Source organism: Dysidea avara, chromosome 7 (genome assembly GCF_963678975.1).
Source record: "Dysidea avara chromosome 7, odDysAvar1.4, whole genome shotgun sequence".
NCBI classification, from domain to species: domain Eukaryota; kingdom Metazoa; phylum Porifera; class Demospongiae; order Dictyoceratida; family Dysideidae; genus Dysidea; species Dysidea avara.
The window spans coordinates 35544154-35559755 of NC_089278.1; the positions used below are offsets into that span (position 1 = coordinate 35544154).

The window sequence follows — 15602 nt, forward strand, 5'->3', positions numbered from 1 at the left end:
AATAGTGACTACCCGGGTAAGTCCCAGTAAGTCGACAAAGCCGTGGCTAATGCTTCGACGAATGTAGCTTAGTAGACTTACTAGTACTACGAAGTAGTCTTCGCCAGGATTCGAGATCGGCAGTCAGTGAGCCTGCCGGACTATGGCCCAACTTCCTGTGTATCATTCCTCTGGTGGCAAGCCTCAGTTTCCTGCCAGTACAAGAAGATTTAACTGGAGGGGGAGACATCTACTACTCGCGGTTCTAGCAGTGTTTGTGATTGTTTTCCTTGGATGTGTGTATTACTTACCAGAGGTCATGCCAGATCAGCAGGAACTGATGATAGAGTTGGTGACCATTTGGATATGAAATATGTGCCATCTGTGAACTCTGATAACACATTTGATAATACCATAGATAGCAAACAAGCTGTCAAAGTAGACAATACAAAGGTCGGAAATCCTGTTGATGAAGTGGAGATGCGACAGGAAGAAGTTGAAAGTGATAGAGAAGATCCTGATGATCATCAGATTGAAGAGGAGCAAACTAATGTTGATTTACCAGATGAGAGGAAATATGAGCCTATTGATCCAGGAAATTCTGATCCCATCTCCACTAAACAAAGAGAAAAGGTCAAAGAAATAATGTTACATTCTTGGAATACTAATGTCAAGTATGCTTGGGGACAGAATGAGCTAAAGCCCCTTTCCAAGTCAGGCCATTCAGCTGGCATTTTTGGACAGAGTGCCCTTGGTGCTACGATAATTGATGGTGCCGATACTCTCTATATTATGGGACTGCATAATGAATACAAGATGGCACGCGAGTGGATAGCTCATTCTTTTGACTTCAAATCAGCATCCACTGATGTTTCAGTGTTTGAAATAAATATTAGGTTTGTCGGTGGACTCTTGAGCCTATATGCTTTGACCAAAGATGAGATATACAAAATTAAAGCTGTACAAATTGTTGATAAGCTGTTGCCAGCATTTAATACCCCCACTGGGATACCCAATGACATTCTAAATTTAAAGACAGGAAGCTCACGTAATTGGGGGTGGGCATCTGGGGGCTGTTCTATCTTGGCAGAATTTGGAACTTTTCATCTTGAATTTCAGTACTTATCTAACATCAGTCCATTATACTTGCAGAAAGTGCAACGTATTCGTCAAGTGTTACAAGATGTTGAGAAACGTGATGGACTATATTACAATTACTTAAATCCCCGTACAGGAAACTGGGGTTCAAGGCATGTTTCAATGGGGGCACTAGGGGATAGTTTCTTTGAGTACTTGCTAAAATCTTGGATCGGCACCAGTGAAAAAGATGTACAGGCTAAAGAAATGTACTTCACAACTATTAAAGCAATTGAACGTGTAATGCTCAAAAAGTCGGCTAATGGGTTGGCTTACATTGGTAACTATAAGAATGGTCGGATTGAACCTGGCATGGACCATTTTGCTTGTTTTGCAGGTGGGATGTTTGCTTTGTCATCACTACATATTACTAATCCTGAGGAAAGGAAACACCATTATCAAATTGGTGCTGATCTTACCAACACCTGTCATGAGTCATACATCAGTACAGCTACACATATTGGCCCTGATACATTCTCATTTGGGTCAGATAAAACAATGGCAATAATAGGGAAAAGTAAGGGTTACTTTATGAGACCAGAAACAGTAGAAAGTTATTTTATCCTCTGGAGAATTATGCATGATAACAAATATCGTGAATGGGCGTGGGATGCAATACAGGCCATAGACAAATATTGCCGAGTTGAAACTGGCTTTTGTGGACTAAAGGATGTGTACGACCAGCGTTCACCAAAAGATGATGTGCAGCAGAGCTTTTTTCTAGCTGAGACACTCAAGTATTTATATTTGATATTTTGTGACGACTCGTTGATAAGTCTTGACAAGTGGGTATTCAATACTGAGGCTCATCCACTACCTATTCTACCAGATGTTCCCAAAGTTACGGAGAAATAAACAACATGGTATTATGGTAGCAATGAACATTTTTAAAGAATTTATTTTGCTATTAAACAGGTTTATATAATTAATATGTGAAAACATACAAATTTGTAGAATTAAGCTGGAGAATGTGTTAATATTGACATTGCCTGTTTCTATTCAACTGAACTACAAAAGTAGTGATAAAAATTATACACTGCACCTCAACTACAGAAAGTAAAATTATTATAAAATTTTCAGAGCAGGTTCTTTATTATAGAATGCACTTCAATAGTTACGGTCTTAGGATTCAACTAAACTATAAGGAATTTATTGTAATATCATTCAAATGACACCATAATCCAGACCTTGACGAATGCATGCAATTCATGATAAATCCCAAAACATTTGAGAGCACTGGAGTACTGTGAACTCTCCATCTCCAAACTCCATGATTATTTATTTTAAAATGCTTTTTGATAAACCTACAATTTAAAACACATTCCATACATTAAATTATGGAAGCAACTTTTTACCTTATATGCTACACAGCCACTGGATGTCCACCTTTTTAGTAGGCTACACAAAATTTGTATGCAGAGGTTTTTGCAAAGGCATATAGCAATATAGGGTCTTATTAACTGGATGGATTGATTGGCTCTAGTGTAATATTAGCTGGTTGAAGAATTTTGCTTTTATTTTCTGTCTCACAAATATAAAGGTATTTTACAACTTGGTGTGTTTCTTTATATACCATCATTTAAAGGAAATAAACCAACTGGGTTATACTGGTACCGTATATTAGGGATAATGGAGATTTGGGTTTTCTGTTCAAAAAAACCACCCAGCTTCACAAGACCATCCTGACGCTTTTGCAGTATTGGTTAGGTGTAACCAAACTACATCATACATTACGATAGTATCATACAGTATGGTAGTACTGTATCATACAGTATGATAGTATCATACAGTACGATAGCATCATACAGAATGATAGTACTGTATATTAGGGACATCAAAGGTATGGGGGCGATCCGTGATATAATATAACCCAAAAACATGCCACAATTTTTCCTCACGATGACATGACAGTATTGGTTGGGTAAAACCAAGCCCAAAAGTGTCTTCAGATTGACCCGAAACGTTTGCAACAAGTTGCTACAGAATTTTTTTTTTTAATTATTCAACAGAATTTTCTGCCTGCCTGCCTGCCTGCCTGCCTGCCTGCCTGCCTGCCTGCCTGCCTGCCTGCCTGCCTGCCTGCCTGCCTGCCTGCCTGCCTGCCTGCCTGCCTGCCTGCCTGCCTGCCTGCCTGCCTGCCTGCCTGCCTGCCTGCCTGCCTGCCTGCCTGCCTGCCTGCCTGCCTGCCTGCCTGCCTGCCTGCCTGCCTGCCTGCCTGCCTGCCTGCCTGCCTGCCTGCCTGCCTGCCTGCCTGCCTGCCTGCCTGCCTGCCTGCCTGCCTGCCTGCCTGCCTGCCTGCCTGCCTGCCTGCCTGCCTGCCTGCCTGCCTGCCTGCCTGCCTGCCTGCCTGCCTGCCTGCCTGCCTGCCTGCCTGCCTGCCTGCCTGCCTGCCTGCCTGCCTGCCTGCCTGCCTGCCTGCCTGCCTGCCTGCCTGCCTGCCTGCCTGCCTGCCTGCCTGCCTGCCTGCCTGCCTGCCTGCCTGCCTGCCTGCCTGCCTGCCTGCCTGCCTGCCTGCCTGCCTGCCTGCCTGCCTGCCTGCCTGCCTGCCTGCCTGCCTGCCTGCCTGCCTGCCTGCCTGCCTGCCTGCCTGCCTGCCTGCCTGCCTGCCTGCCTGCCTGCCTGCCTGCCTGCCTGCCTGCCTGCCTGCCTGCCTGCCTGCCTGCCTGCCTGCCTGCCTGCCTGCCTGCCTGCCTGCCTGCCTGCCTGCCTGCCTGCCTGCCTGCCTGCCTGCCTGCCTGCCTGCCTGCCTGCCTGCCTGCCTGCCTGCCTGCCTGCCTGCCTGCCTGCCTGCCTGCCTGCCTGCCTGCCTGCCTGCCTGCCTGCCTGCCTGCCTGCCTGCCTGCCTGCCTGCCTGCCTGCCTGCCTGCCTGCCTGCCTGCCTGCCTGCCTGCCTGCCTGCCTGCCTGCCTGCCTGCCTGCCTGCCTGCCTGCCTGCCTGCCTGCCTGCCTGCCTGCCTGCCTGCCTGCCTGCCTGCCTGCCTGCCTGCCTGCCTGCCTGCCTGCCTGCCTGCCTGCCTGCCTGACACCTTCAGTCAAGCATAGCGGAAAAGTGGCTACAGCTACAGCCCTAATTTTTTTGCAGAAACGTTTCTAGTTCGCTTAAGAAAAAACCTTTTGTATATTGATAAGCATACAATGCTTGTGCTATTGTCTTACCTTTTATCCTTCTTTACCATGGCCATCAGTCAAGTTCTGCCGCTGAGTGTTAATAGACTATTAGTTAGTATAGTCTAGAGTGTTAGATGTTAGTTATTTGTCGCCGGTTGCACCAAAAACACACGTGTACATTACTTGCTGTTGATATAGATCAGAGAGAGCAACTCACAGCAAACTACATAAATTTATCCCTATAAAGCAACTCTTACACCACAAGGATCCTGGTGTTATTTTCTCCTACAATCTCAATTGGGCAGACCACTATAAAACTATCGCTACTAAAGCATATCAGATTCTAGGCTTGATCAGATGTACGTTTAGGGTCAATTGTATAGAAGCTAAAAACAACTCTACATTTCCTTGGTTAGATCGCAAATAATGTACTGCTCACAAATATGGAGACCTCAACTAATAAGAGATATAACTACCCTGGAACGTGTGCAGCGTAGAGCTACTAAATTCATACTGAATGACTACTCGTCATCTTATAAATCAAGGCTACAACAACTAAATTTATTACCGTTAATGTACATCTATATGAACCGAATGATTTAATGTTTCTGATCAAATCCTTGAACACACCAACGGACAACTTTGACATCAGAAATTTTATCTCTTTTAACACCAACAACACTAGATCTGGAAGTCACTTAAAACTATGCCATCCTAGGACAGTATCCGCCACTCATCATCATTTCTATTTCAATTGAATTGTAATCATCTATCTACCTATTATAAACTTATCTTTACCACCTTATGTCATCAAACAAAAGCTCACAAAACATCTATGGGACCATTTTACAGTTAATTTCAACTCTGATCAATCCTGTTCATTTCATTTCTTATGTCGATGCCACCGATGCTCAAGACAACCAATCTCCACCAATTTTCTCCCTATTTAATGTACAAATTAGTAATAAGTACATATATTACTCTACATATAGTTAAGTAATTGTAATGTAGTTAATTATAATTAATGTATAGCTGTACATTTCTGGCTGTGGGCACAGATTGCCCACAGACCTTTGATGCAGGTTCTCCTGCTTCAAAAACATTATAAATAAATATAGCAATGTGTAAGTCTTTGTTTAGTAACAATGTTAAACCGAGTCGGGTCGTCCAGGTCCTACTTTACAGATTATTCGGGTCTGACCCCACGTGCTAAATTAAAAGTGGACGTGTTACTACACGTCATAGCGTAGCTCTGCTTCTTTCGTGAGCCACGCCCTCTTACGTAAATTACAGTCTGTAGACATGGTAGCCACGTCCATTCATCAGTGTGTAGGTATGCACGAATCCACGCCCACTTACGTAAATTACTATCTCTGTAGACATATGGTAGCCACGCCCATTCATCAGTCCGTAGGTATGCACGAATCCACGTCCATTATTGTCTGCAGGCTTATGTAGAGCCACGCCCACTGATCAGTTGTTATTGTATGTGTCATAATCTAGTATAATAGTGCTGTGAGTAACTCAGCAGATATTTAGTGGTCATGAGCTTGCAAATAAACTTCATAAACAAGTATAAGAAAAAATTTGGAATTTTAAATTAGATTAGGGACAGTGTATAGTACTGCAATAAAAAGTACTGAAACAAGCTGGATCGGAGTAGTACGTAATGTCCAAATACTGTAAAACAATAAGAAGTGAATATCCCTACTGTGCTACCTACACCTGTGGATATACTAGTGGACATTTAATCCCTAAATAGTGGCGGATCTAGGATTTTTAAAAGGGGGTTTCTGAAAGTTGATATAGCTGAATAAGGCATCTGATGACATTTCTCCAGTAAATTTTGAGAGTTTAGAAGCTCTGAGATCGGATTTTAGGCTACTTTTAGTTAGTAATTACAATAAATCCAATGCTTTAAATTATAAATACTATAGCTAACTATTGGGCAAAGATGGTGACTATATGCTGTAGCTTTGATTGCTCTATTAGAGTAGTTACTTGACTACTCTATTAGAGTATCTCGATCGTTTTTAATGCAGAGGAAGATGAAAAGTGAAGTGTTGCTGAAGGTTTCATAACTGTAAATGGTGTCAGTTAAGTGCAGCTGCATGCATGCTACTGAAATACAGTGGTATATAGTTGTTTGATGTGACAAATTGTCAGTACAACAACTTTTATGTAGTTTAGACTTCCACTGAGCTAAATTTAAAAGGGGGTTTCTGTCGAAACCCCAGAAACCCATCTAGATCCGCCACTGCTAAATCAGTCAAGGGTAGCTATTATTACAAGTATAAGAAAAAAATTGGAATTTTAAATTAGACTAGGGACAGTGTATAATTCTGCAATAAAAAGTACTGAAACAAGCTGGATCGGAGTAGTACGTAATGTCCAAATACTGTAAAACAATAAGAAGTGAATATCCCTACTGTGCTACACTCAATGCACAGTAGGGATATTCACTTCTTATTGTTTTACAGCATTTGGACATTACCATAGGCGGCGGAAAGGGGGGCTAGGAGGCTGAAGCCCCCCCTCAGAATGATATCACGCGAAATTATCCTTCTTGGAGTGCATGGGGCTGAAAACCGTGATTAAGATCGAGATACTCTAATAGAGCAGTCACTCTAATAAAGCAATCACAGTATTAGAGCAGTGTGTAGTGAGCTATGTAAGGATTTTTATGTAGTTTATTCGTAGCTGGTGAGGTGGGCAGCCATTGTCAAATGGTTGTGACCTTTTTTTTCTTTTTTTCTTATCAAACCAGAGACAATGTAGTACTTCAGTTCATTTTTTTTACCATAAGTCTGGATCCACCCCTGGTCAGCCCCCCCTCATATCAACTACTTCCTCCGCCCCTGGACATTACGTACTACTCCGATCCAGCTTGTTTCAGTACTTTTTATTGCAGCATTATACACTGTCCCTAATCTAATTTAAAATTCCAATTTTTTTCTTATAGCTACTTGTAATAATAGCTACCCTTGACTGATTTAGGGATTAAATGTCCACTAGTATATCCACAGGTGTAGACAACCTCCCACTTTTCTTTTTCTATGATCCCTAATCAGTGGCGTAGCCAGACTTTTCGCCATGCCTGGGCAATGGGTGGGCAAGCCATTTCCCATGCAACACACGTACACATGCCCATCTTCATATGGACATCAATATAACATTTTTAAAATGCATTAGACTATGTATCGTCCTACACTACTGTATGCAAGATGACTAATATCAACCTAATAGAAGCGAACGCCTAGCTAGCTATTGGCCTTCTAACATATTACATACATCTAGCTACATGTGTCTTAATACCAGACTACAAAGATTCTTGAATTAAAGCACGAGGCGCTCTATCACGTGATGACTATGCTCTGCCACTACAGTTGTTAGCCTAGAAAAGTGGAAACAAAAAGAAAAGAATTGCTGACTGAACAAGTACTCCATACCGTTTGAACTGAGCAGTATCCACACGGATAGATGGGTGCTAATTTCACAAATACCTCTAGACTGCTTTGCCTCCCGAGTTTTGACCACACCAATAGCTACCATGATTACTTAATCCAAATGTAAACCGTCCGGCCAACTATAGTGAAACCAATTCTTTGTCCTTCACTCCTTGCCACAATGCTGCGCGGTTTTTTGTAATCATGTGATCTTGCTTCTATTTATTGCCTCCTCTATTTGTGCACAATCAAGTTACTTGTAGGGAAAATCCCTTGGATAACCCCATCTCTGTTTAGGCGAAAATGGCACGGTGAGTGTTGTATAAGTTGTGCAGTGACTAGTTAAGTAAGTTAAACAAAATCTCGAGCTATCCAGCCCACGTCTTTATAATTACTGTAGGAGCTGATGGTGGGGCAAAGAAGTCTGATGCCCGGGCAATGCCCTGGCTTGCCCGGGTTTGGCTACGCCACTGTCCCTAATTCTCCGGAATATGCAAAATTTGTACAAAAATTTCTTGCACGAAAATGTTTATAAAAGATCGAACTACTCTAATAGAGCAGTCATTTACGTAAATCATACGAAAATATTTTACACGAAAATAAAGCGAATTATATCTGATAAATCTAATTAGAAATCCATTAATTCAATATTTAGAAATTCTAAAATTTGAAATCACCTACAAAAAGTTACATTCTTTACCCTCCATTCACGAGCTCTAAGTAGCTAAGAGAGTTTAATATTAATGGAAGATAATATTATAATGAAACCTGTTTTTTAAGGACACTTTGGGACCAACCAAAAATGTCCTGACTTTATAAAGGAGTCCTGATTTTATAAAGGAGTCCTGATTTTCCAGGTCAGTTTACATGCTAAGGGCCATTATCAAGTCCCCAGATTGCAGGTGTCTTCATTATTAACAGGTTCCACTGCATAGGCTAGGAACCCAGCCCAAGGTTCAGGTGAAGCCGAGGTTTCTAAGAACCAAGGGCTAAGGTTTCTAACCAACTTAGAACATGGTTCGGTGTTTAATGTTAACTGCATTATAGTAAAAATAAGCTTTAATAACTAGGTTTTAAGTACATTTTGCTAAAATTAATACTACGCTGTGAATTAATACTACGCGGTGAATGTGCTCGAAGTCTGACTAAATTACTCAGCAGATTACCAACTCAAGAAGGTTTCTGATATACTTGGAGGTTTCTTAGCGATATTAGAGACCTCAAAGATCAAACCATACTGCATGCCATAATTCTAATGAAGTTCATTTTGGGTATGACAAATATTGAGAACAATTTAATGCTGGAATCAAAGGTGCTCTTGCCAAGTCATCTGTCATCTAAAACATCTGTTGTTGATACTGTGACGTGTTGTTAACCTGTTATAATTATCCCACTGTTGTTACCTACTGTAATTACCCCATTGTAACCCATGCAGTTATAACCCATTGTAACCTGTTGTTACCCATTGTAACCTGTTTTTTACCTACTGTAACCTATTGTAACCCATTGTGACCTGTTGTCTTGTAACCCATTGTGTATATAACCTATCTTTACCTACTGTAACTTACCATAATCTGTTGTAACCTACTATGACTTCTTGTTAGCAAAAGCACAAAGTTGATAAATGACGCTGTGTAATAAATAATAGATTACTAAGAGAGCAATCATTTTGGCAGATGGAACTGGTATTTACAGCGATGCTTTATATCTGTATCTTAGATGTGAATTAATAATTTCACAAACTCATAGGCCATCTACACAATATTATTAGAGTATATGGCTACCTGCATTATATTTTAGGCAACCACAACTGAAAGATGCAATATTGAGTCATGTACATTAACATGTTATTGAGGTCACTGGAGCTGGTCCTGCAATAAAATGTTCCAGTAGATGTAAAATGATTGTTTTATGGTATTTAGACTACAAGCATACTACACTAGCACAGCACCAAAAAATGAGCACTTTGTGATGCAATTTAAGAAATTTTCCACATAAATTGTACTCCTAGTGACATATGTCTTTTGATATAGTGCCATCACGGATTTGACCTTTGGTGGTGACCTTTACAGCCATTTTTTATTGAAAATTAATCATTTTTGTCTTATCTCCCTGAAGCATTATTTTACATTGTTAAAACATGGTATCAAATTAAAGGTGCTGATCTAAGAACTATATTGACTTTTGTTTGAAGTTAGCATCTCATTCCACTACAAAGTTATGATCATTTTTATAAGTCATACAATTCTTTGTCCTTGGGATGTAAATTACTAAAGGGCAAGTAATTCATAGGATTTCATGGCTAATATAAATGATCATAACTTTGCATACAATCACCTATTGAAAGCTGAGTAGTTTGTTTTAGCAGCACCTTTAATTTGAAACCATATGCAAAATGATACCTTAGGGAGATAAAAACAAAAATGATGGATTTTCAATATAAAAATGGTTGTAAAGGTCACCAAAGGTCAAGTATGCGATGACACTATATATATCAAAAAAAGATATGTCACAAGGGGTAGTGTTCCCTTGTGTGTAGTATATAGTAGAGCGGCATAATGCGATAGTTGTGTACTCTTTGATACAATTACGAAACTTTCTGCCTTAAAAGTTGTACTCCTACATAACTACAGGGAAATTCATGTAGAGGTTGACAGTTATCATGGGTGGCTCTGGTAATTTTTGTGACTGGTTCCAAAGCCAAAATGTGTTATAGAGTTGATTTATTACTTTCTTTCTAGTTATTTGCTATACATGAGTGTTATTCACCCCTATAGCAATTGCAGTATTAATAGATAAATAAATAAACAAACAACAGGTTACAATGAGGTATTACAGATTATAGTGGGTACTTACTGTTAATTTTATGTTTCATATATGTGGGAGGACAGTTCATTATTCATTACAGTCTTACATACATCTGATTGTTTTATTAGAGTTATCTGAAGAAAGAAAGAACCATCATTATTAATGAAGAAACATGTAAATACACTACAATACTTAAGATGAGACCTCAGCCTCGTGCAACCATAACTAGACTTTATAAGGAGAACTGTGTGGGCACAGCAAGGTTAAGAAAATAACGTAAACTAAGGAAAAAACAAACTACAAAAATAGAAAATCTGTCACATAATCACAATACATAAACTAAGGTGTCCACTCACTGCAGTTTCGGGCCAAGAAATTTTTTTGCAAGCATCACAGCTGCAGGATATGTATGCATGTATAAACTGCATCATCAAGAGTGGAAGATTTGATGGTAACAGGTGGCTGAATGAAGTCAAAAAGTTGTTGAAATTCTGAATACAGCTAGTGGCCCGGCACATTAAAATTTCCACTGTCTCATAATCTGTAAACGATCAAATTTTGCAAGCAGTTATAATTAAGTATTCAGTCTTATTTTGTTTCCTAGGTCTAGCTGCTTGAATGTGATGATGTTCAGAATCCATGTCAGTTCCAGTAAGCATAGTGAATATTTCAGAATTGTAGACAACACGTACAATTATATGGTTTATAAGATGTGATCAACAGGTTTGATGGGACAGTTGCTTTTGGTCCTTCACTAACTTGTAAGCCTGGTAGGTCAGCGTACACATGGATATATGAACAACTGACAAACATATCCACAAGTCTAGAGACCAGAAGATGTAGAACCTGGTAATGTCAGTATGTATAGTAATGCCACAGGGCAGCCATGCACCATGGCAGTTGTAGTCCCCCGATGAGCCACATAAAGTAAATCTCACATCACACTATATGCACCATCTTCCTAAATTAAATTCAGTTGGTAATGTTCTCTATCAGAGTATCTCGATCTTTTATTTTTAACTTGTTGTTGAGAAGTGAAAGGGTTAAATTAATTGAAGTCCTTCTCCTGACATCAGGGTTGATCTTCAGCCCATTTAGCCTTCCTTTCTCTATGCCTAGCTATGATAACAAGCTCATTTATAGCTTCTATACAATCATTAAATATTGAGATGATGAATTATATAATAGTGAAAACTCATCATAGCAACCAAATTTAGGTGGTGAGACATAGCAACATGGGCGGAGATCTGAAACATAAAAGTGGCCTTAAGCAGGGTCATGAGGCCCAGCCTGATGGGGCCATGGTCCCCAATTTTTAATGGATATATCAAAAAGTTGAGGTGCTCTAATAGAGCAGTCAATCACTCCAATAGTATATAGCTGCTTACTTTTTTACAGTGACAATATTTGGCTGGCCAAAGTACTGTAAAACTAGGACACACCCCCAAATGGCATATCTGTATGGAATGTGTGTTTCAAACTTAAACTTGCTGCTTTCATTGTCAATGTTGTCCCCTATATACACTCTTTTAGCTTGTTCCACCTCCGCTGACTTAACAGACACAAACTTTTTTACATTCAAGCTGTAATTAATGTAAGTAGCTAAGAAGAGACTTACGTGGCTAAACAATTCCTTGAGCATTGCATTTTATTTTCCAAACAATTATTGATCTCTGCTTATTGCAGGCCCACGCACTGCATGGAATAACAGCATCCATCGACCAAGATAATAGAATCAACTTGAATTGCTTTTTTATAATATCAATCTGCAATGTGAACTGCTTAGCCAAACTTCTGTACATGTAAGCTAGGCCACATATTACTGTGTATACGGTCAGCAATACCCTGCATGTAAACTCTTCATAGCCCAGACTCCAAAACATTCCAATAACTGCATGGTTCTGCCCCTTTTCAACTGTTAGCACAGCAGAAGCTACTGCCTGGTCAGGAAGACAACTAATATTGGTAAAAAGTCAAGTGGAATCCTTCTGGATCCTGCATGGGCTCCAGGAATGCTCAGAGATAAGGGTTCGTTGATTGGTTGCTTACGTGGATAGACCATTATAATATTGTAGCGACACAATGCAAAAACCATGCACTTTTTCAGTAAAACTATGAAACCTTCCATGTATGTATAGTACTCCTCATGACATGTAGCTATTTTTGACATGCTGCTTGACTTTCAGTAACCTTTATGGCCATCTTTCACATAAATTTGGATACTTCACAGTAAGATGCACATACTTCAGAAGCATGTACATCATACCACAGATATTATGATCATGCTGTGAAGTATGTATACCATACAGGGAACATACCATAGCTAGCTAGTACTTCACTGTTAAAAATGAAGAGTAACCACCACTCTAAAGAGTTCCCAGTGTAGGGAGGATTTAACACCCCTGGAGAGTAACCAACACTCTGCCGGAAGAGAATAACTATTACTCTGAAGAGTAAGTGACACCACCTTCAGAGCATGTGTTACTCCTTTAGAGTAATGGTTACTCTCCAGGGGTGTTAAATTCTCCCTACACTGGGAACTCCTTAAGAGTTGCAGTTACTCTTCATTTTAACAGTGTTAAACTTCTCAAGTTGCTATGAGACCATTGAAATCTCCACACTTGCTAGCTATTAGCATAGATACTATATTCTTTGTACGCGGGTATGAAGAAAACGTATATGTTATTATATAGCTACACTCGACAAGTCATTTGTCAAAATGTGCTTAGATGATGCTGCATGCCCACCAGAGTATCCTATAACCATGCATGATGTATTATTTATTTATTATTTATTTGTATAGTGTGCAGAACTCATTGAGTATATGGTATAAATGTAGACATTTGAGCCATTAGATGAATAATTTTTCTAAAGTGTTTTGAAGTCCACAATTTCTTGTGTTCCATAGTCTGATGGTATAGAAGGAATGCGGGTATGTATTCGTTCTATAGCTGCCATGCAGCTGTGCAGTACAGTACCTATAGCTATATCTCATGCTATAGCTATGGCCCTGGGAATATTTCTGGCAAGATGATCTAAAGTAAAGAGTGGCTGGATCCTGCAGTTAACGTTACTTAATTAATCTGTATAACTACTTATTTTATTATTTTGTATAACCACACCCTTGTCATATATATATCAAGACACACGGTAGTGTGTCGTGCGGCCCAAGAAGCCGGTGTCACAGTGATATATTTATTTATTTTTTTATTAATGCTTTACAGCACAAGTGTATATGTTTCCCCGGGTAACGTGTTTCCCGCACACATATCCCTAGGGATCCGTGTTTCCCCGCACACATATCACTAACTCGCTAGCGACCTACAAGTCACAGTGATATGTGTTTCCCCGGGTAATATGTTTCCCCTTTATAAAGTCATGTGCAACGTAGCTACGTAGTGTTAGCATAGGCGCGCATGCACTTTTAATAATCATAGCTAGCCATATAGCTACCTATACAACTCAGTGGCGGATCTAGGATTTTTAAAAGGGGTTTCTGAAAGTTAGTTTAGCTAAGCAAGGCATCTGATGACATTTCTCCAGAAAATTTTGAGATTTTAGACTAATTTTAGTTAGCAATTACAATCAACTCAATGCTCCATACTAAACTGCATGTAAATACTATATAGCTAACTACAGAGCAATTATGGTGCAAATATGGTGACTACAAACTGTAGCTTTGATTGCTCTATTAGAGTATCTCGATCGTTTTTAATGCAGTGGGAGATGAAAAGTGAAGTGCTGCTATGGTTTAATAGCTATAAATGGTGTTAGTTAAGTGTAACTGCATGCATGCTACTGAAATACAGTGGTATATAGTTGTTTGCTATGATAAATTGTCAGTATAACAATGTTTATGTATTGATACTACCACTGAGCTAAATTTAAAAGGGGGTTTCTGTCGAAACCCCAGAAACCCATCTAGATCCGCCACTGCAACTATACTATAATTATGCATGTTGATGAAGGAAATCAAGCCATTCACTGGCATTCAACTATATAACTACTAAACTATATGCTGTGATTTAACTACGTATAGCTATAGCATCAGTTTAATAAAACAGTAGCTACAAGTACATGTATACAATAAAATACTATATCTCTAGCTATATAGAGAAAATCATGTGATTGCAGCTATGTATAACTAATCAATGTAGCTACAGCTTTGGCATGCAGTCAGTCATTATTTACCCCCTTGCCGGTTCTATCTGGGGTTCCCCAAGGGAGTATTTTGGGACCCCTACTCTTCATTATTTACATGAATGATTTACCATCTTGTGTTACCATCAGTAAAACTTTACTATTATTGACGACACCAAGATTTATAATACTGTTTGTAGTCCTGGAGATATTTCACTATTTCAAAATGATTTAGACTCAGCAACTTTGTGGAGTATGAGATATAATATGTTCTTTAATCCAAAAAAGAGTGTCCACCTATATTAATGCAAAAGTCATCACTAATTACAAAATAGCTGACACACAGGTTTTAACAAATAGTTCACATAAAAATCTCGGTATTATAATATCATCAGACCTATCTTGGGATCAACACTACAAAAACATAATCCCTAAGACCTACAGAATGCTAGGACTGCTCCATCGCAACTTTAGCAAGCATTAAACAGTGACAGCCAAGAGAACTTTGTATATTTCCTTAGTGAGACCGCAAGTTATATACTGTTCAGTGATTTGGAAACCTATAACCATATCAAGCAGGGGCGGATTCAGGGGAGGGGGGAGCTTTGGGGACTGAAGCCCCCCCCTTCATATTTATAGGCTTTACTTGATCAATATGATGCTGAGAATTATAATGAAATTTCGTCTTAGCATAATTATATGATCACCAATAATATAAAACCACCTTATTAACATCTTTCCAAGGTATTATCAGTGGATTTATATGCTAAAGTTTATGCAACAAGGACCTGGAGGTGTACAAGATCGAGATACTCTAATAGAGCAGTCAGCTAACTACTCTAATAGAACATTCACTGGAAGCATATAGTTGGTTCTGTTATAATCTAAAGGCAGTATATATAATAGAAAATATTATGAATTTTATGTGGGAATGTCTCCAAATTGCAGTATTTTAACATCTATTTTTCAAACTTTCCTGGGGGG

At 39.5% G+C, this 15602-nt stretch overlaps 1 pseudogene; it reads left to right on the forward strand.

Annotated features, from left to right (window-relative positions):
• The first annotated feature begins 30 nt into the window (after positions 1–30).
• LOC136260928 (mannosyl-oligosaccharide 1,2-alpha-mannosidase IA pseudogene) lies at positions 31–2102 on the forward strand (annotated as a pseudogene).
• The last annotated feature ends 13500 nt before the right edge of the window (positions 2103–15602 follow it).